At 43.8% G+C, this 25,032-nt stretch overlaps 1 long non-coding RNA gene and 1 pseudogene across 1 annotated transcript; both read right to left on the bottom strand.

The window, feature by feature from the left end:
- Positions 1-235: 235 nt before the first annotated feature.
- On the bottom strand, positions 236-2,977 carry LOC120887992 (uncharacterized). Its single transcript, XR_005731433.2, has 3 exons — positions 2,525-2,977; positions 1,938-2,115; positions 236-744 (listed from the first exon to the last, which is right to left on the bottom strand). It is a non-coding gene; the product is annotated as an uncharacterized LOC120887992 (long non-coding RNA).
- A 20,748-nt stretch (positions 2,978-23,725) lies between these two features.
- Positions 23,726-24,821, bottom strand: LOC101959479 (PHD finger protein 23 pseudogene; annotated as a pseudogene).
- Positions 24,822-25,032: the final 211 nt, after the last annotated feature.

The following is a 25,032-nucleotide window of genomic DNA, read 5'->3' as shown; positions in this document are numbered from 1 at the left end:
AGGAGGAGGGGGAAGAGGAGGAGAAGGGGGAAGAGGAAGAGGAGGGGAAGGAGGAGGAGGGGGAGGAGGAAGAGGAGGGGGAGGAGGAGGAGGGGGAGGAGGAAGAGGAGGGGGAGGAGGAAGAGGAGGAGGGGGAGGAGGAAGAGGAGGGGGAGGAGGAGGCAGAGGGGGAGGGAGAGGAGGAGGGAGAGGAGGAGGGGGAGAAGGAGGAGGACAGGGAGGAAGAGGAGGGGGAGGAGGAGGAGGAGGAGGCAGAGGGGGAGGGAGAGGAGGAGGGAGAGGAGGAGGGGGAGAAGGAGGAGGACAGGGAGGAAGAGGAGGGGGAGGAGGAGGAGGAGGGGGGGAGGAGGAAGAGGAGGGAGAGGAGGAGGAGAGAGATACATCTCCTTTAGCCACACCCCACCTGCCTATAGCTACCACTTAGTATAGTAGCACTTTCAAATTATCAATCCATCAAAAGGATAACACATTGATTAGGTTTTTGCTTTTATAATCTACCCATTTCATCTCTGAACATTGTTACATGGTCTCAGGAGCTTTTGGGGACATGTCACATTCAAACCAAACATTCTGGCTGGACCACAAACATCCTCTTCATCCTCACGGACTGGCTCGCATGTCTTGGAACAAAGCTGAGCCCAGGTTTTCTGATGAGGAATTGGGGTCCTCTCCACAGCAGCAGAAGATGGTGCAGAAATCTCCCCCCTCACCTATGGGGTGACCAATCCTCCTTGGTCATCAGACCTAGTTAGCAGATAGAGGTAAGAAGAGCCTAAGTTGGAGTTCAGAGAGCTGGGTGCCTTGATGTACATGTGTGTTCCTATACATTAATGTCTTCCTGAGCCTTCGTTACCTCGTTTATAATACTAATCTCACAGTGTCATTCTGGAGTTAAACGGGAGCATGGGGAGAAAGACCTTTCAGACTATTGATGTTCAAAAGCATAACCCACTAAAAGCAAAGGCGTTAAGTGCCCAGACCACATGCAGTTATTGAACATAACATTTTGTGTTCTTTATTTTACTAGAAATTAGATCCCAAGGAGAGTTCAAATGACTGGTCTCCACAATTACTTTAAATAACTACATACTTTATCCTTTAGTTGATGTATCTCAATTACCTGGGCCATTTATTCTAGAAAATGATATACTGGCTATCCTTAACATCCTTGTTCCTTTTGACTTACAGCTTTGGATAGATTTATTATTGGCAGGGGAATATTATGTGCACTAATGTGATTCTTTAAATGCATTTTCATATCATTTTCTTATAACATTACACACTTTTCTTTACCTCAACTTAACTAGAATTAGGTTTATACTATACATATATTTTGTAACTTTAAAAATGCCTACCATTGTGTTTTGAACAAAAAAAATCTCAGACATTACGTGGTCAGCTGAGTTCCTTCCATACATGGTACTTACAGTATGGCACTTATCACATCAAATAGCAAATCATTTATTTTTTAAGTTTTTCTCCCAGCCCTCCACCCAGATATAAGTCACATGAAGACAGTCTATCAGTACCTTTCGCAGCTGGGGCAGAATAAGCTTACCATAGTTATTTGTTGGAATAATCTCTATTATTTTGCTTAACACTAATAGTCACCTTATACTATTTTGAAAACAAAACTTAAACTTAGTTTGTCATGGGATGGGGTGTTGGATTAAAACCAGGCTCGACTGAACTCTAGCTTGCTCTAGGAAACAGTCTCTGAGGTTTTCAAAGAGCAGTAGCATTCCTTTGGGGAGGTGCCTGTGCCTCGCTCCTGATGTTTTGCAGAGGAAATTTGGGTCCATAACCCAGAAAGCTGATTACAGATAAGATATTTCCCATCAAAGGCAAACAGATTGGAGCTGGGAGGTGTTGACAGCATGCAAACCACCCTGATTGGGTGAGTCCTGGTCTGAATAGACAATGGTTGAAAATCTAACCTGTATATTATTGCAGTCAGAGAGGCTGTTTTCCAAAGAGGGCTTTCAGAAACTTCTTTTAAGCTGAAAAGCAGACTGAGATAAGGGCCGGGTTGGCGAGCAGGCTGTTTGTAAAGAATGTATCTCTTGTGGTTCCAGGAGGGGCGATGGGAGGCGGCTGGCTGGTGGAAGGCAGAGGCTGGTGGGAGGAAGAGTGATGTCAGTCAGGGGACAGTTGGAGGATACTTTGAAGTCACAAAGAAGAGATGCTTGATATGATATGGAGAAGGAAAGCAATAAAGCTAGGGAGGACGAGCTGCCAGTTACCAGGGAGAGGACAGACAGTGATAAGGGAAGGAAGGTGGCATCTCTTTTAGGATCGGGAGTGGACTGCACCCTCTCTGAGGTCACACCCAGGTAGGTGCAGAGGGCAGTGGCAGCCTGGTGCAGGGGCTGGGGCTCCTGCTGTCAGACACCAGCCCCCGCCAGCTATTTCCCTTACCCTGGCCAGTCCATCCCTCCTCACCATCACCCCTCCCATAGCCCGGGCCCTGGGTCCTGCACAGGCCAGCGGGACTTTTGCAGAAACCTTTTAAGAGGGCACTCACCTCCGCATCCGCCATCTTTCCAGTTGCTGCCCATGGCCAGCCAGCGGCCTTTCAAAGAACTTCATCTGATCTCATCCCTCCTCCATTGAAAATCCTCCAAGTGCCCCCATCACTTCCAGGAAGTCTCTGTTTGGGACATTCAAGGCCTTTCCCAAGCTGCTCCTCAGGGGATTTTTTTTTTCTCATCGCATCCTGTTCCCCTTGATTTTCAGGTTCCTTTTCTTAGACCTATTTGCTTTTGCATAAGTGATTCTATCTCCTTGGAATTCTCTTTTCTACCTTGTCTACCTAGAAAAGCCTCATTTCAGTAATATGCAGGTTAGAGTTCCAACCTTTTATTTGCAGCTCTTGTTGTTTGGCTTATTCCTTTGTCTTCAGCTCTCCTTCCATGCCTGGCACAGGACAGTCACAAGTCTTTGTGGACTCAGTGATGGGCAGGCAGAGGATGTTCAATGCCTCTGGCTGAATAGAATGACAGAGAGGCTGCTTGTCCAATCTCTGCCACGAGGGGGCAGAATTAGGAGAACTCTGAAGGAAAAACTCACTCCCAGGAAGACCTGGAGAGGCTATTTCCTCTTGAGGGGGTCCTTTGAAAAAAGTGAGAAAGGAAAGACAGGACAAACAGAGAAAAAAAAGGAATTGTAGGGAAAAGAAGTCCAGACTTAGCCTCTAGCTCCAACTTTGATGCTCTCTTGGACCTTTCAAGTTTGGTCTTCTCATCTGGAAGATGGACATTTGTACAAAATGGCCCTTAAGGCTCCTTGACATCACTGTAGTTGATTACCAGGTTGGCAGAATGTGGTAAAAGACGACCTAAACTGAGGGAATTGGTGGGAGTCTAGCCCTCTCTTCCAAAGTCACCCACTGGATGACTTTGGACAAGCTACTTGCCTTTCTGAACTCTAGTTTTCCCATCTGAAAATAGGACACCTCCCAGATACCTTTTATATCAATAGATGAGGCTTCAAGCAAATTAGAGTCCCTATTTGTTTGCCTCTAGTTTTAAGGGGCCTCTGCTTCTCAAGTATTGAGGAGGACTTTAGGTTTGGAGACTCCATCTTTTGTGTCTCCATCATATTTTCTCTTGTAATATACAACTGAGATGTGGCAGATTTCTGTGTCTCTCTCCAGTCTGATCTTTTCAACTGCTATTTTCTTTGAGGACTGTGGTCTGTCCAAGAGGTAGGTATTCTTTCTTTGCCGAGAATACATATCCGTCTTTTGTGTACAGCTGTGCTGAGACAGATCCCCTTTTGAGCGGAAACATGGCTGCTATAGCCTCCTCTGAGTAACACCTTTTTCCTTCCCCCCAGAAACAGTACTGCAGAAGCTGGTGGCTGATTACTTCATGCCCAATGTGGCAATGGTTTCAAACTGATATTTCAGAATTTAGTCACTAATGTTCACTAAAGTGCTTGGGGGAGATTTAATATCTGACACAATGGCCAGTGGAGAATTACCAAAGCAGGAGCCTTTTCTATATAAATGAGAATTTTCTAGCCTGCACACCTGGTTGCTGAGAGAGGGATATCCCAGATCATGGTAGGAATGTTCACAAGTGCCATCACAAGTACCAGATATTTGGCTCCTGTGTTTGTCAGTGATATATGAAGTGGTTATCAATATTAGAGATCACTTCATGAATCAACCAGAATCTGGAAAAAGATTTAACCATAATGAGCTCATTTCCATAGAAATAAGGTAAGACCCACGGGTAGGTCAAATAGTTGCTGTGGTTTAGACACCACACTCCTGCCTCCCACCACCTCCTCATTTCTTACAGGCTCATTTCAGGCCTCATTATTGTCTCCTCAGTCCCATTGTTATTTGGTCCCTAATCAAGAGCTCCCACCTGGAAGAACCTTGCAAATGGCGGCACCACAGTCCTTCTTTCTTCAACTTGGGTTTGTTAGAGGCTGATTTGTGCTTTCCCCCTCCAAAAGAAAAATATTTTCAAGTCCTAGCCTCTAGTTGCTTAGCGTGGGACAGTATTTGGAAACAGAGTCTCTTAAAGAGGTAATTCAGGTAAAGAAAGGTTCATTGGGTGGCCCTAATTCAACATGACTGGTGTCCTTATGAGCAGAGGAGATCAGGACACAGGCACACCCAGAAGCAAGAACATGTAAAGACACAGGAAGAAGGTGGACATCTACCAGCCAAGGTAGGAGACCTCAGAAAGCACCCTGACACCTTAATCTCAGACGTCTAGCCTTTAGGACTGGGAGGAAGTAAATTTCTGTTGTTACAATCCACCCAGTTAATGGAGCTTGGTTGTGACAGTCCTAGGAAACTAATGCAGGGACCCTGAATGAATATTTCCCTTGGGAGTCTTTTGTGCATCCCAACTTAATGGACAGAGTTGGTTACATTTAGCAAGGCAGCCTCTCTGGAGGCCACTTGATTCCTTCCCTCAGGGGCTTATCACCTTCCCCTTCCCAACATTGCTGGGATTGCCTGTCCCCCCAAGTGCCAGAAATAAGCCCATTTGAACAGCTTGAGCTATGGAGGTGGTTTTTTTTTTTTTTTTTACATTAATGGACCACTTTCTCCTGTATGTTAGCTTGGTTCGCCTTAAAAGCAGATCCTATGACAAATCCTGGGCACAAAGGATTTAGTTTGGATGTGATCCTGTGAGGGAGTTATGGGGTGAGACGGGAGGGCAGCACAGCTATTAAATGGGTGTTAAGGATGGACTTACTGCTGTGGGAAACTGGGCCCATTCTTCCTTGGGACCCTCTGAAAACTCTGTGCACCACACCCAGGATCATCCCACCCAGGGCCAAGGAAACTGGGCCAATTATCCATCCACTCCTTCGTTGGTTGAGAGTCTCATCCAAGGCAGTAACTCCCTGACTCTGGCTTGCATTTAAAGTGGACCAAGCACATCCCCAAAGCCAAATCCCTCAGGCAGAGAGATGGAGGAAGATACTGGCATTTCATGGGAATGTTGGTAAATGATCCACCAAATGGGCACAGGGACCACGGCACCATCAGAGTCAGCCACACCAAGCCCCTTCCTCCCCAGATCTCCCCTTCCCTGAGCTCCAGCATGCCCCCGACTGAGCCCACCCAAATGCAAAGCACATTTCTGTGCCTCTCCTGGGCTGACTTTTCGACTCCTTCCCAAGAGGCATCGGCTCCATTAACACCTAACATCTGGAGCAGCCGCTGCCCTTCGGTGGGGCCATTTCTGTGGCGGTGGACCCACCACTCGCCAGATGAAAGGCCGAGTCTTGCAGAAAACAGAATGGATGGATTCCTCAGCGAGGCTTCTTTTTCTGTTGAAAGAAGGGCTGTCTCACAGATCTCTGCATCCCGTTGCTTCAGAGAATCTGGGGTGAGCCAGGCAGCCCAGCAGCAGGGTGGAGAAGTTATTTCTGGAGCAATCGCTATCATTTCTCAAATAGTCGTATTTGAAAGTGGCGCCCTTCTGGGTTCTATTCTGCCAGCCCCTTTAGAAGAGGTTGTGATGTAATTTTGAGAAGATTGTGCTCTCTGAATGGTTCAATAAGTATTTTGATGTGGCCTCCAAACTTCCAGATGTAAGGGCTGGGGCAAATATCCCCAAAGCCATTTATGTCAAGTATTAAATCATCAAGTTTCCCATCTGAGAAGACAACAGGTCAGAAATGATGGGCAAGCTCCTGATATGGAGGACAAGTCCCCAGGGGTATTTTTTGGTGACCACTAAGGAGTGAAGATGAGAGGTTAGTGCCTGGAAGTTCTCAGAGGTTGGTTCAAACAACAGACAAACCAAAGAAATGGAACACTGACCACAAGAGGGTTGAACAGAATGAAGAGTCTCTATTAGGTCTTTGGTAGGGTTTCCTCGAAATCAGAGCTGGAGACCAGGACTCAGGTTCAGGCAGTTTATTTGGGATGTGATCTAGGAAACAAAGAAGGAACAAAGACAGGAAGGGAAAATAGATGATAAACTTTGCTTATTTAATGAGCTGGTGGTCCAGGAGGGCTGAGTCTCAGTCTGCTTGCGATCTTACACAGAACAATGTAAAACACACTTCAAAATTGTCCCATAGAAAATGGGGAAGCTAAGGATTTATCGATCTACTCCTGCCCCTGGGGACATTGACCCCTCTTTGTCTATATGGTATGGAACCTAGGAGACCCTCTACAAGGCCACTCGCAGGAGCACTTTGGTGCCCTTTCAGGAACTGTCTGTCTCAGCTGTGCTGAAATCAAGGGGGGCAGGGGCCGTGCACCAGAAGCTTCTGCTAAGACATTTAGCCTGAAGAATTAAGATTCATTCCGCCTCCCATCATGTCACTCCCACTGGAGCAGCCACAGTGTGCCTGAGGGGGTGCTGAGAGCCGGAGACAGTGGAGGACTCTCACGTTCCTGTCTCTGGGGAAGCTCGCAGTCAGAGGCCGAGGCAGAAAAACGTATGTAATGTAAATTTGGTACCCAGAACCTCAAGCCCTTCTCCTGTGCAGAGGCCATCAGACCAGCTGAGAGCAGATCCCAGAGCCCTTCACTGAACCTTTCATCCTTGAAAAACAGTGCTTCAAATGGTCCTTCTGGAAGGACTCTGTTGTCCCATCTACTGTGGCTTATGTGCGGATGAGAGTGGGCTGATGTTTCTGTTCTTGTGACAGGACTTGCTCACTGGCAATCAGTCCCTTTAATCTAGCTGCCAGAGAATGAACTTGGTACTTATCAAAGAAGGAGGTTATCTGTGGAGCAGGACTTCCTGGCAGGTCAGGCTGTTCACACTTGCCTCTTCTCCCAAGCAGGTCCTGAGGTATGGGAAGTGAAGAACAGAGGAGACCAATGGAGACAGGCTTGCATGGCTGGACACTTATCATGGACCATGCACGGAGCTGGGGAAGTCAGGCAGAGGCTCCGGGTGAGCCTGGCTTTGACTTGCTGAGTGTGAGGGGTAAGGGAGAGGAGGCCACGCTGATGGGATTCGGGGACCCACTGCCCATCTTCTTTGTGCTCTGTTCGCCGGGGCCCTACCCCAGTGTCCCTTCTTGGAGTCTTGACATTGGCTCCTTCAGATCCTGGCAGCTCTTCCTCTGGCTTTGGTATCATCTCTGACTTCCTGCTTCACACTGACAATTCTCTCTGGTTCCCAGGGGGACAGGCAAGCTGTGGCAGAGGGGCATCCTATATGGAATCAGACACAGCTTGGTCATCTCAGGTGCTTCTGGGGTCTGGAGCAGTAACTGGCTTTCAATTTCTACTTCTTTGATAGTCTCTGCTCAAAAGTTGCTTCCAAGGAGAGGCCCCCCTATGGGAATCCTAACTCAAATAGGATCCCACCCGTCATTCTTTAACCTCCAGCTTGCTTCATTGTTTTCTCTAAGACTCTAGCACCATAATCATGTCCCCTTTAAGTGTCTGTGTTGTTTATTGTGCAGATATGTCCCACCAGCCCCGTGACAACAGACTTTGTTGATTCGTCCACTGCTGTTCCTCTTAGTGCCCCAAACAGTCCTTGGCCCATAGTAGGCCCTTGATAAATATTTTTTGAATGAATAAATAAGACAAAATCAACTTCTCAAGATTGTGGATGTCAAGGTCCCTGAGTGGGCCCCAAGATGCAGAAGAATGATTCCAACTCCAGGGCTCAGGGACCCATGCCACCAGAATAATAAGATCAATCCCCTTCTTCCTTTTGTTGGAAACAGAAAAGGCCTTCATGAGACACACAGCAAGCATTCATTTTGCCGGCTGGACTTACTGCACCAGCGTGTCTAAGGTAATATTTCGTTGGATTTCACCCTGCATTTGAAAGCAAAACAATTCGCATTTGAAAAAATCTCATTACCAGCGTCTTCCCTCCAAAATCCATTAACGGCGTGAGTGTTTCTGGCAACTGAGATCGCCTCGGATTACAGTGTGAAATGCAGCTCTGGGGAAAACCGTGTGTTTCGAGATGCTTGTACCATTCAATTGTCAAATATTCACACGGTTATGATTCTCAAAGAAAGCACACAATGTAGGGAAATGGGTAACAAAATAAAAGCCCTGGGATGTATTGAGAGAAGGCAGGCAAAGGATTCCTCCCTGACATACCTAATCCCAGTCATGGGAAATTAAAAACCATGTCAGAATATCAATGCCTCGCACAGAGGACGGAAGGGGATGGAGGCTTCTTCTTCTTCTTCTTTTTTTTTTTTTTAGTGAATCAGAAGTTTCATCTTCTATGACTATTGCAGATTTCTTCCCTGGACCTTTATTTATTTATTTTTTTTTAAAGAGAGAGTGAGAGAGGAAAGAGAGAGAGAATTTTTAATATTTATTTTTTTTAGTTCTCAGCGGACACAACATCTTTGTTGGTATGTGGTGCTGAGGATCGAACCCAGGCCGCACGCATGCCAGGCGAGCATGCTACCGCTTGAGCCACATCCCCAGCCCCTTCCCTGGACCTTTAAAACCCCTTCTGACCACACTTTGTCCTATCTCATGAACAGGAGCCCCCTCTTCTTCCACTAGACTCTCCACACCAGCTACACCAGGCTATTCACAAATCACAAATCCACGGGCATCCTGGCCTTGGTGCATGTGGGTGAGGTCACAGGGGGTTATGCCTGGATTAGTTCAGGAGACCATTAAGAAAGTTCCTGTTCTAGCTGAAATTAGTTCTGTAAGATGGAACATGAAAAAAAAAATAAAAAAGTTGAGGAGTGAGGTTCTGTAGCCAAGTTAATTTGAGAAAATCGAACACACTCTACCTCTCTCTTGGCACTTCCAGAATGATACAGCCATGTTTGAGGGTCTTAGATATATCACGGTCAAGAGAGCTGCTGGAATCTACTGAACCAAACGTTGTCCCAAACGAACTGCCCATGCTGTCTTTGATCTGACCCTATAAACTATTTTGAATTGTATGGAAAGCTAATGTACAAGTTGGAATCTCACCATTTCAATAGAGGAGGAAACAAAGAATAGGGCAACTACTCAAAAGTGTTTGTCAGTTGGCTGGTCATTGGCAGGGCCAGGAGGAATTGGATAGCAGAGACCTTGACACCCAGTCTAGGGCCTTCTTGCAACTCACTTCAATCCTATCCCATCACATCCTACCTCCCCACTCCATCTCACCCCATTCCATCCCACCCATCCCACCATATCCTATCCTATCTCACTCCATCCCATCCCATCCCATCCCACTCCACTCTATCCCACCCAACCCCACCCCATATCCCACCCCATCCTACCCCACCCCATCCATCCTATCCCATTCCATCCTACCCCATCCCATCTGATCCCACCCTAGCCAATCCCATCCCATCCCATCCCATCAAGACTTCTTGAACACCTGTCATGGCCAGTTGCCATGGATATACTGGGATATACTGGTGCCTGGGATATACTGGTGAACAAGACACACACATGACTGAATAATCTGGAACCCAAGTTTATGTTCCTTGTCATTTTCCACCTTCTCTCCCTCCTTCCTCCCCGTCCCTCCTTTCCTCCTTCTCTTCCTCATTCCAGCTCATCCTTCACTCTGAGCAAGACAAATGGCCCTCAAACGCCACTGAAATTGCATCACTCCCTGGGTGAGGACCTTAATTGATTCCTTTTTGTCTCTCTGGACAGGTTTGGTCTGTGAGACCGTGAGCTCTTTGAGAACAGGGCTGGGCTCCTCTCATTCACTCTGCTGAGCGGAAGCCTGGCTCATAGTAGGTGCTTAACACCTGTCCTAGGGCTAAATGGTTGTCAGTCCTGCAAGGTTTCCACGGACCTTGGATTCTTACTTCCTTCCCCAGCTCAGCCTGAAACTTTCCTGCCAAGTCAGGCAGCGGCCCTGATGGTCTCTCCACCCAAGCCCCAGTCCTTTCCTTGTGACTTTCCTGAGACTGGTTTCCCAGCAGAAAAGCTACCATTTAATTCCTCTCACATTGACTTGACTCTTAGACCAGCATAGTTTCTCGCCTCTTTTAGGAAGACTTCCCTGAAACTTCGCTGAAAATCTTCCTTCCTTTCCTCCTCCCTTCCTCTTTACTTCCTTCCTCCTTCCTGCCTCTGTCCCTTCCTTCCTTCCTCACTCCATTCCTTTCTTCTACCTCCATTCTCCATCCAGCACCAAGCATTTATTTCTACAGTATGGTTAGAGATATGAATCACTACTAACCCCTGACTTTGGGGATCTCTTAGTCCACTGGGGAATACAGACAAGTCAATCAATATAATATAATGAAAATTTTTTTTTTTTACCAGGAAAGATGCTTGTACAATCTGCCAGAGGTCTGCAAATGGAAAACCAGCTCATGTAGGGCCGGGAAAGTCTTCCAGAAGAAGGAGATATGCAAGCAGGTGCTTGAAGTTCAATTTGAAATAAGGCAGGAGGAAGCCTGCTTGAGTTGGTGGGGAGGGAGTATCAGACAGAAGAGCTGCAAACAGGGAATCACATCTCAATTCCCAGCTATGGGGATTTTCTCATTTCTGTATGCTATTTGGAGTGAGACCTCAGATTGACATCTAGCTCTGTGATTTACCCTTCTTCTACAGGTTACTTAGCTTGAGTGCTTCACTTAGTACATCAGAGTATTCTTAACACAGACTTGACACATACTAGGTGCTCAATGACTGTTGAAACCATATAAAGTGATGAGTTGCTTGTCAAGTGTTAGTTCCCGCCCTAACCCTACCTGTTTTTTTTCTGGACTAAGACATGTGTAGCCAGGCCAGGGTGTTGGCCAAGAGCTGTGGTTCATATATTCCTTTTCCAGAAGTTTCTCTAACTTCCATTAGCTCCCCTTCCTGCTGGCTCCAACTTCAGACTTGACCTTTCTATTTAAATACAGATAATAAGCTAAATGGAGGCTCTTTCCCACCCCCTCTGCCTTTCAATTTTCCTGAGTCAAATGTCCATTGGGCAGCAGACGTGTTGGCCATGATGCTTTTGAAATTTGTTCAGGTGATCAGACTTTACTAAATCTGGCTTTTCTTCCTTCATTCTCTTGACCTCTTGCCCTGAATTAAAATGAAATCTTTCTGTGTCACAGTCCCCTGCCAGTGGCTGGCTACTGCTCCCTCTGCTGTCATTTTCTCCTCTAATGAGTCATTCCAGTGAGCTCTGCTGACCTCGCTGCCCCCAAGGTGGAACCATACTTTAGGTATTCCCTTTGTCTCATCATCAACTGGGATGGCATGGGTGGCTGAGGCAATTGGCACTTATCAGTAAGTAATTGTGCCAATCACTGTGCCCTCTGCCTCATGTTCGGTGGCACATGTTATCCTGACAGTGGCCGTGATTGTTTTAGAAGCCCTGAGTTCTTGTTTCATCCCAAACCAGTTAAGTCGGAATCATAAGAATGGAGTCTGGGCATCGGTGTTTTAAAAAAGTGTTCAAATCCATTTTAATATTCAGGTAAAGCTTTAAATCACTGCCTTATACTAGGCTGCCTCCGAGAAAGCATATTTCAGAGAATTTTAGACACTATCAGCAGATAGCAGTTTGAGGACACTTTGGAGTAAGGCCATTGGGTTATGATCATAACTTTGTTTTTAGATAAGATCAAATAGGTTCTCTAGTGAATAATCTAGTTGAGTAAAAATACTGTTTGATCCCCAGTACCCCGCCCCCCCACCCCGAAAATACTGTTTGAGTCTTTTGCCCAAATGAGGGAATGGAAAAGGCTAATCACTGTATCCTCAGGGGACATTTGATGCAGTAACACAGGAAGGAAGAATAGCATGAGTCAGCTTTCCTCCATAACCAGGGACAGTTTTTCATGTAGCACACATCCTGAGTTGTGCTTGTGGTGCCCCAAATCAGCATGGCTTCCTGACTCTGGCCCCCAAATCTACCATTGCAGAGAATCACAGACAGAATTCAATCCAAGAGGTATTATATGTGTTTTTTAAATCTCACGACAAAAAGTTTAACTGATTGATTTATCAAGATTGACCGAGCTTCTCAGAGGAAGAGATTGGTCTACTATGCACTCCTAGGAGACATAGAATAGTCAGAGACTTGGACATCTTGATATTGTTCTAGAATCATCTCCTTAAGCTACAAGTGCCTGAGGGTTCCACTAAGTCTTTATTGGGGCAAGATTTGAAATACCATCAGGATATAGAATAGAGATGCTAACTATTGCTGGTAGTTTGATGCTATTTGTTGACATAAATCACAGAGGAAATTATTTTAATGCTTTCCATATTGTGGATTTATTCATTTCCTGTCATTATGATATTAGTTCAAGGAATCCCCCCAGATTTGTAAAGATGGGTATTTAAGAATAGTAAGCCTAGCTGAGTAAGTGTTCAGGTTTTCTAACCCTCAATGGGAAAATTAGGCCAGCATGCCATTTACAGGATATAGGGGGAACATCTTTGGATTCTTCTGGGGAAGTCACTTAACTGAAAAACTTCAATCTTACACCATTTTGGGTAGAAAATTCAGTATGTCTGAGTGTCTTAGTAAATTACAGTAGGATTAACAGTCCACACATTCAAATTTATCCTGGAAAAAGGTAAAAAAATCACCTTATATTTTTCATTGAAGTTATAAAAGATACTTGTTCAACAACATTATGCAGTAGTTAAGAGTATGGATAATGGAGTTTGGCCTCTGCAGCTCTGCATTTTACTAGCTGTGTGACCTTGGCTACATCACTGAACTTCTCTGAGCCCCATGTTTGAAATGGAGATGACAATAATACTGACACTCTAGATTGCTATAAGGACCAAATCTGTCAAGTGTTTGTAAAACACACACGGAGCAATGTCTGACACACGATGAACGCTATCTAGGTGTTTGCTAAATAAAAACAAATGACTCCTCCCCACCGATATTTCTCTAATTTCAGTGTGCATATGAATTACACAGGGATTTTGTAGAGTTGCACGCTCTGTGTTGGTAGGTTTGGTGTGGGATCTGAGATCCTGAATTGCTAACAAGCTCCTAAGTAATGCTGATGCACTGACTGTAGGTAGGAGGGGGGTCTACATCCTTTTGGAAGAGAGGGGAGGGGATGTCACTCATCTGCTCTATTTAACTTGTCCCAGTTTCCCAGCAAGTATGGGCATTTGAAGGTAAACTTTTGAAACTCAAATTCTTGTAGTTGCTGAGAGAAAATCTGGGCCTGACACTCACTTTATTCTCTCCTTAAGCACATCATTAGCTCTCGCTGGTCACTCTGGGCCCAATCCCTTAGCATCAGCTACAGCATTGAGGGCAGCAGCCAGAGATCAGTGGAGCCCTGGATCACGCTAAGGATCATCTTAGACATCAGCCTACCTCTCTCTCTGCCGATACGGGCCTCCACACGCTACACCTTAGGAAATTCCTATACAAAAGTGATTTGTCCCATCTCTGGCTTGAACCCTGTCATAAAGTGTTTATTATTATTATTTAAAAAAAATTTTTCCCCAGCTTTGGTAATCTCCAGGCCCAAGGAAAGGGCGGGCGAGAGAGGGAAAGATGAGACCACCCCTTTCAACACCAAGATAAATGGTTTCCCCTGCTTTCAAATTCTTTCACATTCTGTTTATTTATTTTTTGAACGCATGATCTACAATTAGATTAAATTTTCTGTCCACCAAGTAAGTTGATGAAAGCTTCTTAATTGTCTCCGGGTACACTGCATGCATTTAAAGCATATGGAGACGGTTTCAGGAAAACTAAAGACCAAAGAATGCCAAAGGCCCAATCCATGAAGATAAAAAGCAGGGAGCTGGAGTTGTGGCTCAGTGGTAGAACAATTTTATCCAGCACGTGTGAGGCCCTGGGTTCGATTCTCAGCACTGCATATAAATAAATAAAATAAAGGTCCATCAACAACTTAAAAAAATGCAGAAGGAATGAGGGTGAGTCGAGACTGGTCTAGGCAGAGTTTATTATATTCATTGCTTGGGATCACATCAGCCAGCTCAGCATCCAAAATTTTCCCATTATTCTTGGCCCCTGGTGCCATCTGGTAGGTGGGTAAAGACGAGAGTATAACCTGATGGTGTGACCAACCAACTGTCCAGACTTATCGACGGTGTTGTGAACTTACTTGAAAATTAGCATATTTCTCCCAGGAAGCATACTGAAAAAGAGGGACGGGGGAGGAGTTGCTTCAAGCAATCTCAGAGAGCATTGAAAAATGACTCATTTGCAAAATACCAAAATTTTAAAGAAAACAAATATTTCAACATGATTTGGTGTCTACCTGCTATTAATCACTGCTTAACGTCATCCTGATAGTTTCTCAGGCTCTAATATTTCTCTACGTTTCTCTTTTAGCATATATTATATCCTTGTTTTTTAAATGGATGTGTGGCTATTATACAGTGAAATGCACAGATCTAAAAAGTCCAATTTAATGAGTTTTCACAGATGCACGTGGCCCTGGGATGCACCTCCTATTGAGACAGAACATTTTTATCAACTCCCTCCCAAGAATATTCCCCTTGCTCCTTCCAGTTCACGCAGACCCCATTTTCCCAGGCCCTTGAAGAAATACTGCTCTGATTTCTTTCAACGGGAATTACTTTAGCCAGTTCTAGAACTCCATATGCCTTGAGTTGTTCAGGATGTATTCATTGCCTCCTGCTTTTTTTCAGCCTAATATTAAGGTTGGTTTCTGGGGCTGCATGCATCAGTAATTCATTCTTCTTTATTGGTGAGTAACATTCTGTTGTATGATTATAACTTAATTGTTTATCTCTCCACTTGTTGAAGGACATTTGGGTGATTTCCAATTTGTGTCTATTAGGAATAGTCTTGTCCAAGTCTTATTGTAAGCACATGTTTTCAATCCCCTTGGGTACATACACAGCCGAGGAATTGCTGGGTCACGGGGTAGGTGAATGTTTAACTGTATGGGAAACTGTCAGGTAGATTTCCAAAGGGGTTATTCTGTTTTGAACCCCTGACATTACTGTGCCAGAGTCTCATTGTTCCACATCCTAACCAACATCTGATGTTGTCAGTCTCTTAAATGTCAACCATTACAGAGTGTGCATCTCTCTCTCTCTCTTTGAAAAAAATTTCATTTCCTTGATGACTAATATTGCTTAGCTCCTATTCCATGGGCGGATTGACCATTCATATATTTCTTTTGTGAACTCCTGATGGTCTTTTTTTTTTTTAAAAAAACTCATTTTAAAATAGATTTTTTTAAATGATTAAGGATTGAGAAATTGTTTACATATTTTAGATCCAAGGGCTTGTCAGATATGGTTTGTAATATTTTTACCTAGTCTGTGTCTTACCCAAGGATGTCTTTTCATTAAAAATTTTTAATTTGGGGGCTGGGGATGTGGCTCAAGTGGTAGCGCACTCGCCTGGCATGCGTTTGTCCTGGGTTTGATCCTCAGCACCACATACAAACAAAGATGTTGTGTCTGCTGAAAACTAAACAATAAATATTAAAAAAAATTCTCTCTCTCTTTTTTAAAAAAAATTTAATTTTGATAAAGACTAATTTATCAAAATTTCTCCTTAGTATTTATATTTTCCCATTCCTGTCTAAGAAATTTGTGTCTACTTAAGGTTCTAAACATATTCTCCTGTGATATTCTCTGGCAGTTGTATTGTTTTTAAGCTTTTATATTCATATAAGATCCACGTTGAATTAATTTTTGTTTGAAGTTTGGTTTTTCCCCCTTGGAGAAAGCTATTTTTTTTCCCCTTTATCATTTATTTTAAAAAACTGTCCTTTTCCCCATTGAATTGTTAGATTCTTTACTGAAAATCAGTTGGTTATGTGGGTGTGGATCTTTCTGGACTCTCTTCTGTTCCACTGATCCATGTACTTTTATTATCAATTCCAGTATTTTAATACCTTGGCTTTATAGTAAGTTTTGAACCCTGGCAGGGAAAGTCCCTCCCACCTTACTCTTTTTTTGAGATTGTTTGACTTTCTTATCTGAGTTCTTGGCATTTCTATTTCATTGTAAAAATCATCTTACCAGATGATAAACTCTGTGAACATGGCACATTTTACCAACCGATATGTGAACTTTAAATCTACAACTAAAACTTAAGAATTTTGTAAGATTGAAATTTCACATAAATGCAGAGAAATGCACAGAGTTTCTTACTGATTTATGTCTACCATTTTATTCTCATGTTCTTTTCCTGTCTCATTTTGGATTAATGGGACATTTTCTAGCAACCTGTTTAGTCTGTACCTCTTTGCCCTATACTTTTAGTGGCTCTTCAGTCTTACAATATCCATTCTTAACTTATCACAATGTCCCTTTCCATAACATCCTACCTCCTTATAGTTAACATAAGAACCATACAGCAGTTTTATATTATTTTCCCTATTTCCTTTGTGCATTGTCTTCTTACATATTACTTTTATACATATTATCCACACCAAATACATTGTTACTATTTTGCATTAAATAATTAGTCATCTTTTGAATTTTTTTGTGGTTCTGGGGATTGAATTCAGGGCCTCATGCATGCTAGGCAAGTGTTCTACCACTGATGATTTTTCCCAAAAATTAAGTACTGAGAGAAAAATTCTTCTCTATTTACTTTTATATAATCTGTTTGTAGAACTCTTCATTGTTTTGCATAAATTTGAATTTCCATTTGATATTATTTTTCTACTTCCTGAAGAACCCCCTTTAATGTTCCTAACATTTTTTTAGCTCTGATTTTTTTTCAGAATTTTGTAGCTCTGACTTTTTAGCTATATCTTATAATTTTTTAAAAAATTTTACTGTAATTTTTGAAGAGTATTTTTTCTGAATATAAAATTGTAGAATATCAATATTGTTATTTTAAAACTTTAAAATTGTTATTCTGTTGTTTTATGGGTTGTATTACTTTTTACAAGTGGGAATTATCATTTTTCTTCCTCTCATATGCTGTGTCTCTTCTCTGGCTGATTTTAAGATTTTAATATTTCGTAGAAACCAAATATTGATTTTGAGTCACAGTGTGGTTTTCTTTACCATTCTTAGGGCTTATTGCTCTTCTTTAATCTGAGATTCATTATTTGTCATCAGATTTGGAAATTTTCTTTTACAATTTGTCAAACTATTTCCTCGACTCCAATCTTTCTCTTCTCCGAGACTCTAACTTTATGTATATTACATGGTTTCATATTGCCTCATGGTTGAGACTATTCATTTTCTCCCTTTTGGGCTTCTGTTCAGATACTTTTTTATTGTTTGATCTAAATATTTACTCATGCTCTGTAGGACTTAATTTGCTACTTTATCTATTCAGTAGATTTTTAAAATTTCAAGTGTGTTTTTCAAGATTAGAATTTTCATTTTTTTAATTAATAAAATTTTTAATTAATAAAACATTCATGTGTAGGTTTTTTGTGTAGACATAAATTTCCAAATCATTTCTAGGTTAAAAGTTGTGCAGAAAGTACAGAGTTCCCCTAGAACCCTGTGTTAGCTGTGTTTTCATCATTGTGACCAAAATACCTACCTGACAAGAAAAACTTAGAGAAGAATTCTGGCTCATGGTTTCAGAGAAAGTCTATGGTGGGCCGACTCCATTGCTCTGGGCCCAAGGTGAGGCAGAACATCATGGCGGAAGGGCATGGTAGAGGACTGCTGCTGTGTTCATGGAGGCCAAGAAACAGACAAAATGAGGATATTATGTTCATGATTTCTTACTATCTTCACTTTGTGATCTACTTTATTTTCCAGATTGTATAGTTTGTCTTCATTATCTGATGTTCTTTCTTCCAAGTGATCTAGCCTGTTGGTTATGCTTTCTATTGAGTTTTTTATTTGATTTATTGTATCCTTCATTTCAAGGATTTCTGACTGTTTTTTTTTTCTCCAGAGTCTCTATCTCTCTCTTGAAGTAATCTTTTACTATCCTAATTTGCTGTCTTATCTTATTGTTGGAGTGATCAATTTTTGCCTGTATTTGCTCATTTAGGTCATTCTTGAATTCACAGATCATTTTAATTATGAACCTTCTGAACTCCTTCTCTGATATTTCATCAACTTTGCTGTCCACGGGTTCTGTTATTATAGTGTCCTGGTTTGTTTTGGGCACTTTCCTCCCTTGTTTTTTCATGTTGTCTATGTGTCTTCCTTTCCTTACAGTGTGGGTCTGAGATATTACAGTTTCTTCCCTATATTCGTGTACCACCCGTGCAGATTGTCTGTACCTTACCTTGACGTTGGGCTTCCAGATTCTGCTGGTGTCCTTTAATGTATGATACACATCCTTGACCTGGGTCCTGTGCAAGTTGGCGTGGGTGGATCTGGGCCGCTAGGCTTGACCTCCCTTGGTAGATCTGCTGGTCAGAAGGGGTGGTCTTGCGCCAGAGGCTAGGCTTTGGTAGGTGTCTGCCCCGACCGTAGAGGGGTGGACTGGGCCCATTGTGAGCCTGGGCCCCACTGGGCTGGTGTGGGCGGTCTGGGGTCTACAAACTGTTTTAAACAAATTCCTTTCTCTGTCTTTTCTATCTACTGGCTAATTTCTCTCCTTGTGTTCACCGTATTTTCTGATTCTTCACACATAAGATTTCTTTTCTTCCCGTACACTGCACTTTATGGATGCTAAATTCTTGGATGTCTAGGTTTTGAAATCTTCATTCCACGATGTCCTCTTTTGTTCCTGTAGAAAGTTAACTTGTAGAGTTAACTACTAAGACTACCAAGGGAGGTCAAGCCCAGTGACCCAGATCCACCCACACGGACTTGTGCAGGACCCAGGTCCAGGATGCTGTAGCATACATTGAGGGACAGGGTCTGGAAGCCCAAAATGAAGGTGAGGTACAGACAATCTGCATGGGTACTACAAGAATATAGGGAAGAAACTGTAATTCATTCAAGAATACTTTACAAGACCTTGGGTGGGTCTAGGGCTGCCTTCTTCCCAGGCTTGGTGCTTTTGCTCTGCCAAATGCCCAGGGTATTAAGCATAGGGTCTCCTTCTCCCTGGAGGGGGCTCAGAGGCCCTCCAACTTATATGAGCTCCAGAAGTTCAGCTCATCCTTCTACAGCAGTTCGTTTGTCCCTACTGGCTGTTCCTTAGCCTCCTGGAATCTTGCTCGGTGTATATTTTAGAGCTTAGTGTCAGCCAAAGACCTATGAGGACTCCTGTGCAAACTTCTGGAATTTCTCTTCTTAAGGACCTTTTTCCCAACACCCTGTCCTTGAAGTTCCAGCATCTCAATTACCTTTAACTCTGTTTTTTGTCACCCCTCCCAATGCATTATCCACCAGCCCGCCTCATCTTATAGCAGAACTGCCTTGCCTGATGCTACCTTCCAAAGCAGTTATATAGTGCATGTGTCTTACCCAGTTTTGTAATTATTTTTTATGGGAAGGAAAGTCTGGCACCAACGACCCCTTCATGGCCAGAAAGCAGACGTTCTGCTCATCCTTCATGTGTAGAATGAACATTTTCTTCATGACTTCCACATTTCATACTATCCCTATTATTTGGTATATGAGGTTCTTTCTTCCCTCTTTATCAAAGATAAATCTAATATTGCTTTGGTACTTAATACTGCTTCAGTTTAAAAATATTAATTAGCAATTTAGATTAGCAATTTAAATTAGCATCAACTAGCCCAGACCCAGAGCTCTCACTGGAATTTTTATCCCCCATCCCCATAGTGTTAGTAGGTATTATTCCTATAACACTGTTCCAGATGAGGAAAGCCAGAAGTGACTGGAGAAATTATTTGCCTAACCCGCTGAGCTAGCAGGTCATGATTTTTCTGACTCTAAAGTTCAGAACTCTTGGACATTTTTTAGTATTCCCTACTGTACTTGTAGATGTTCAAACCTACTTCTCAGCTCAAAGAGAGAGGAAATTGAGTTCATACCCTGCCTCACCTGGCCCCACCCTCCCTGCCTGTGCCCGAACCAAAGCATAGCTATCTATACTTTGGATGTGTAGTGTATTAGACTTCCATGCAAAACATCTTTAAAGAATTTCTGCAACAAAAAAGCAGATCTGTGGGAAACTGTTATGTCCCAGGAGGCATTAATTTTCCCCTTTAAAAAAATACTAGTTTCCTCCAAGATGAGCAAGAAACTCTAAGGAAGAGAGAGAAAGATGGATCTGTCCTTTCTTGCTTCCCACCATGTGACATTGCAGAAAGTGTGTGAACTCTGACTCCACCCTGAGGCCACAAGATTGTCCTTCTCTCCCCCACATCTTCAGGGCCTCAGCTACAAAGTCTGCACAACTAGGAGGATAAATAAATAAATAAATGAACAACTCTCCACAAAACATTTTGTTTGTTTTCAGTAAGAAGCCTGGTCAGAGTGGTTGGTGGCTTCTCAGATGGCCCCCAGTGACCCTGGCCTTCTGTGCTTGTGCCTTTGTGGGGGCCCCTCTTTGGGAGTGTGGGCTGGGCCTGGTGACCTGCTTCTAATGAGCAGAAGATGCTAAAGGCAGTAGGATGTTATCTCCAAGATTAGCTACAAAAAGCCTGTGGCTTCTCTCGTGGGTGTTCTCTTGTGCTCTGCCACTTGCTTGCTCTGAGGGACACCATTTGCCCTATTATGAACTCTCCCATGATAAGGCCCATGTGGTAAGAAAAGGATGTATCTTGCCAAAAACTTGAGAGGACTGGAAGCTTACCAACAACTCTGAGAGTGAATTTGGAAGCACATCTTCCCCCAGTCGAGTCTTGCAGTGACTGCAGCCCCTCTCAATACCCCTGCTGCAGCCCTGCAGGACACACTGAGTCAGAGACACCCAGCTTGCCATGCTTGTTTGCCTGACCTTCAGAAACTATGGACAAGAAATGTTATTGAACAGGTGAATATTGCAGTTAATTTGTTATTAATGATAGATAGCACATACAAATAGTATCTGGTGAGAAGTTGATTCTTTGTTAATTATAATTTTCTTAGTCCCCTTTCTTCTCTTGCATCCTGGGGAATGGTAACTTCTGCCACAGCCTGACTGGGCTCTCCAGAGATGGTGCTGGCTTTGACCTAATCAGAGGCAGGATTCTTCATTGCAAGCTCTTTAGGTTGCCCTTTCCTTCTTGATAAATCTTTTATTTGGGTGTGGTGGGAAGTAAATCCGCCATCTCAATTGCTATCAGAGCAGAGAGTTCTAATGCATGGAATTCGACCCCGCACAGCTGGAGTTATGAAATTGCCAACTCACATTGTAGTGCCCCTTCGGAAAAGCTTTAGATCCTTAAAACAGATACAACAGGGCTCCACCACTTGAAGGGGATCCCACATCGCTTCCTGTGCACGCACATCCAGTGTGTGTTCTTTGTGAGTTTTATTTTCTTTCTTATTCTTCTTTTCTTTCTCTTTTACAAATTCTCTGGCTGACTGTAAAGTTAAGTCTCCTCCCATGGGATCACTTTGAACTTTTATCTCTTCTATAGGTTCTTAGCTTTCAGTTCCTCCCTCCCTTTTTCCTCAATTAGGAATCAACAGATCGAAAACTGAGAAGCCGAAGTCTCCAGGGTATTGTGCTTTGATAAAATGTCCATCCCTGGTGATGCAGGGACTTGTGGGATTTCTGGGGTCTGTGGGCTGGAATGAATTTCATTTGATCTCCCTGAGAACTGAAGAATTCAAAGTCTTAGATCTAAAGAGAGATTACTGAGGACCAATCCTCTACATTTATTTATTTATTTTTTAACCTTGAAATTCCTGAAAAGACCCCCCCTTTTTTTTTCTCCCTTGGGGAATCTCAAATTGGGAGGAAATCCTTACAGGGCATTTGCTGGCCCCTGGCATCTGTTCTGGAGGAGGTGAGGAGGAATTTTACTCTTTACAAAGATGTTCTTTATATGATGAGAGTGAAGTTTAAGAACATACTGCATTTGGAAGAGATTGAAGGGTACGATCCATCCATCGATCCACCCTCTCAGTGAGCACTCCGAAACCCGCAGAGGCCAGCAGGCTTGTAAATGTGTGCAGCAGCTTGGAGAAAGGCAGGAGTGAGAGAGGGGTACAGTTTAAACACACCTATATGTTTTGAATGTGTATGCATGATATGTTTTTATTAGAATGTATATTTGCAAATGCTGAGCAATTTAACATTTGGGATTTCAGGCCACATTTAACCTAGTGACTTCTTTCTGGCATCTCAAACTAAATGCTGTTAGATCTCCTGAAGGAGCAACATCTTGGGAGGAGTGACATTTATACTTTCCTCTCTCTCTAATTTGAACCCTTTGACCAGATCTTTAGTTGGATGCCACTGGACTGTGCCATCTCCTGGGGGCGGGGGTGATGTTTGTCTTGTTCATCAACATGATCTTCATGCTTAGAACGACACCTGGTTTGCCACAGGAACTCAACAAATTTTTTTTCTTTTAAACACAAGAGCCCACTCTGCTTTATTTACAGCACGCAGGCTCTCTGTTCAAACAGCTGGCCAATATCATTAGAAACACAGAAGCTGAGAACCATCCTGTTTTCCTTCCTCAGTGGGCCGCGCTCTGGGACTCCACCTTCGAGCTGCTGGGAAAGCAGAAGTCCAAAATCAAAAATACAATCGGTGTAGAAGAGAGTAAGTGGGGAGTGAAGCTGAAGAACAGATGATGGAGGAGTGCTGTATTTACACTAGAGTTTTGTAGACAACTGTCCCATTTCATCCCGTTTCAAACCCTGGCCCAGAAAGGGAGAGGTGACAGGTCCAAAGGAGAGAGATTGTGTGTCTACAGATCTAGATGGCCTCCTTCCCCAACTACACTAGGTCCAATAGGAAGGGTGGAAGATACTCATTCCAAAGCAGTCTCCCTTGGGAACTCCTGCCCTAAAGCAGGACAGTGTCCAAGCTCCAGGGGGAATAGGCCAAATAGGCCGAGGACCCTGAGGCTTGGTTCTTACTTATGTCATCATTTTTCAGATCTCTCCAGATTGGGGAAGCCGTCCTCATAGTGGGAAATCTGGCCACAGTTCCTTGAATTTCTGACAATAAAAAAAGTCAGGGATGCTGGTGTCCTTAATCTTTCTTACACTATTTTTTAATTTGTTTTTTTAGATATACATGATAGTAGAGGGTATTTTGACACAGTGTACGGCCACGGAGTGTAACTTATTCTAATTAGGATCCACTCTTGAGGTTGTACATGATGTGGAGTTTCACTGTCACGTATTCACATGTGAACACAGGAAAGTTCTGTTCGATTCATTCTATTGTCTTCCTATTTCCACCACCCCCCTCTTCCCTTCATTCCCCTTTGTCCAATCCACTGAACTTCTATTCTTCTCTCACCACCCCGTCCTTATTGTGTGCATAGCAGAGAGAACATTCGGCCTTTGGTTTTTTGGGATTGGCTTATTTCCCTTTGCATGGCATTCTTAATCTTAGCATAGGAGAGATGTCTCACACAGGTTACACTCAACCCTAGGTGGCCCTGTAAAGGGCTTTTGGCAGTCACACACCGTGAGTCATCACCTGATTGTACCGGCATGTCCTCAGCCATGGCCCGCACCTCACCTTCCCTGAGCTGACATCTCCATCTGGGCTCTTGGGTGCTGCCCGCCTCCTGGCCTTCACTGCCTGTGGGAGGGGCTCCTTCAGGGTGCACCGAGGAGCACAGGGCTGGGGTTTCCTCCTGCTACTGCTGCCATCTCTTCCTTCTCCTCTTTGGAATCTGTGTCTCTTGGGGTGCCCAGAGAGGGCCAGCAGGTGGAGTCTACACCTCCACCCAGCTCTGCTTTTTCTAACTTCCATTTGTTTGCTGTTCTTGATTTGAGACCTCTTCCCCATGCTCAGGACCTGGATGAGGCCTCCAAAGCAGGTCCAAACCAGCCCCACTTCCTGGCTCCATCTTTCAGTCCTTTTGAGGCTGAGATTCCCTGGGAAAGAGTACTGGGGTGAGCACAGCAGGAGACTGGGAGGTTTGTGTTAGAGATGTGAGGGACAGTGAAGAGCCCACTCTAGGCCCACTCAAATCAAATAAAGAGTCCTTGAGCTTCATTTTCTCCAGCAGGATGGCACTGTCAGAGCCTGCAGGCAGAGAAACCTTGGGGGTCCTGGCTGGGTGGGGCCTGCCTGAGCTTCCTTTCTCTTTGATTTGCTTTCTTTCTTTTTTGGGGGGGAAGAGTGCACTGGGGATTGAACTCAGAGACACTCAACCTCTGAGCCACATCTCCAGCCCTATTTTGTATTTTATTTAGAGAAAGGGTCTCACTGAGTTGTTTGGCACCTCACTATTGCTGAGGCTGGCTTTGAACTCATGATCCTCCTGCCTTAGGTTCCTGAGCTGCTGGGATTACAGGTGTGCACCACCAGGCCCCACTAATTTTGCTTTCTTAAACAAAGTTCTGGGTGGTTGGAAGACGAAGGGGGCCACTTTTCAGCCATCACTCTCAGTCACACTCTCACCTTGCAATGGACAGCTGGAGACTGGCCAATCACTTTCTTCTTTGCAGTGGGGGTGGGGCCTATAACCAGCATGGGACATGTAACATGAGAATGTCCCTGGGAGCCAGCATAGGCCAAGAGAAAACTGTATGATTTGTTGAAATCCTCAGTTATTTTCCCAGAGTTCTCTGGTGGCTGAGTCTCTGGTTCAAGTGTTGGAGGTAGATCTGCCCCTGCACACGGCACTCCCACAATTTTCCCCATCCTTAACAAGCATTTGTTAGATGTTGAATAAACACAGCAT

This window comes from Ictidomys tridecemlineatus, chromosome 15 (genome assembly GCF_052094955.1).
Source record: "Ictidomys tridecemlineatus isolate mIctTri1 chromosome 15, mIctTri1.hap1, whole genome shotgun sequence".
NCBI lineage: Eukaryota > Metazoa > Chordata > Mammalia > Rodentia > Sciuridae > Ictidomys > Ictidomys tridecemlineatus.
The sequence above is the reverse complement of the archived record's forward strand: the minus strand, read 5'-3'. Positions and strand labels throughout refer to the sequence as shown.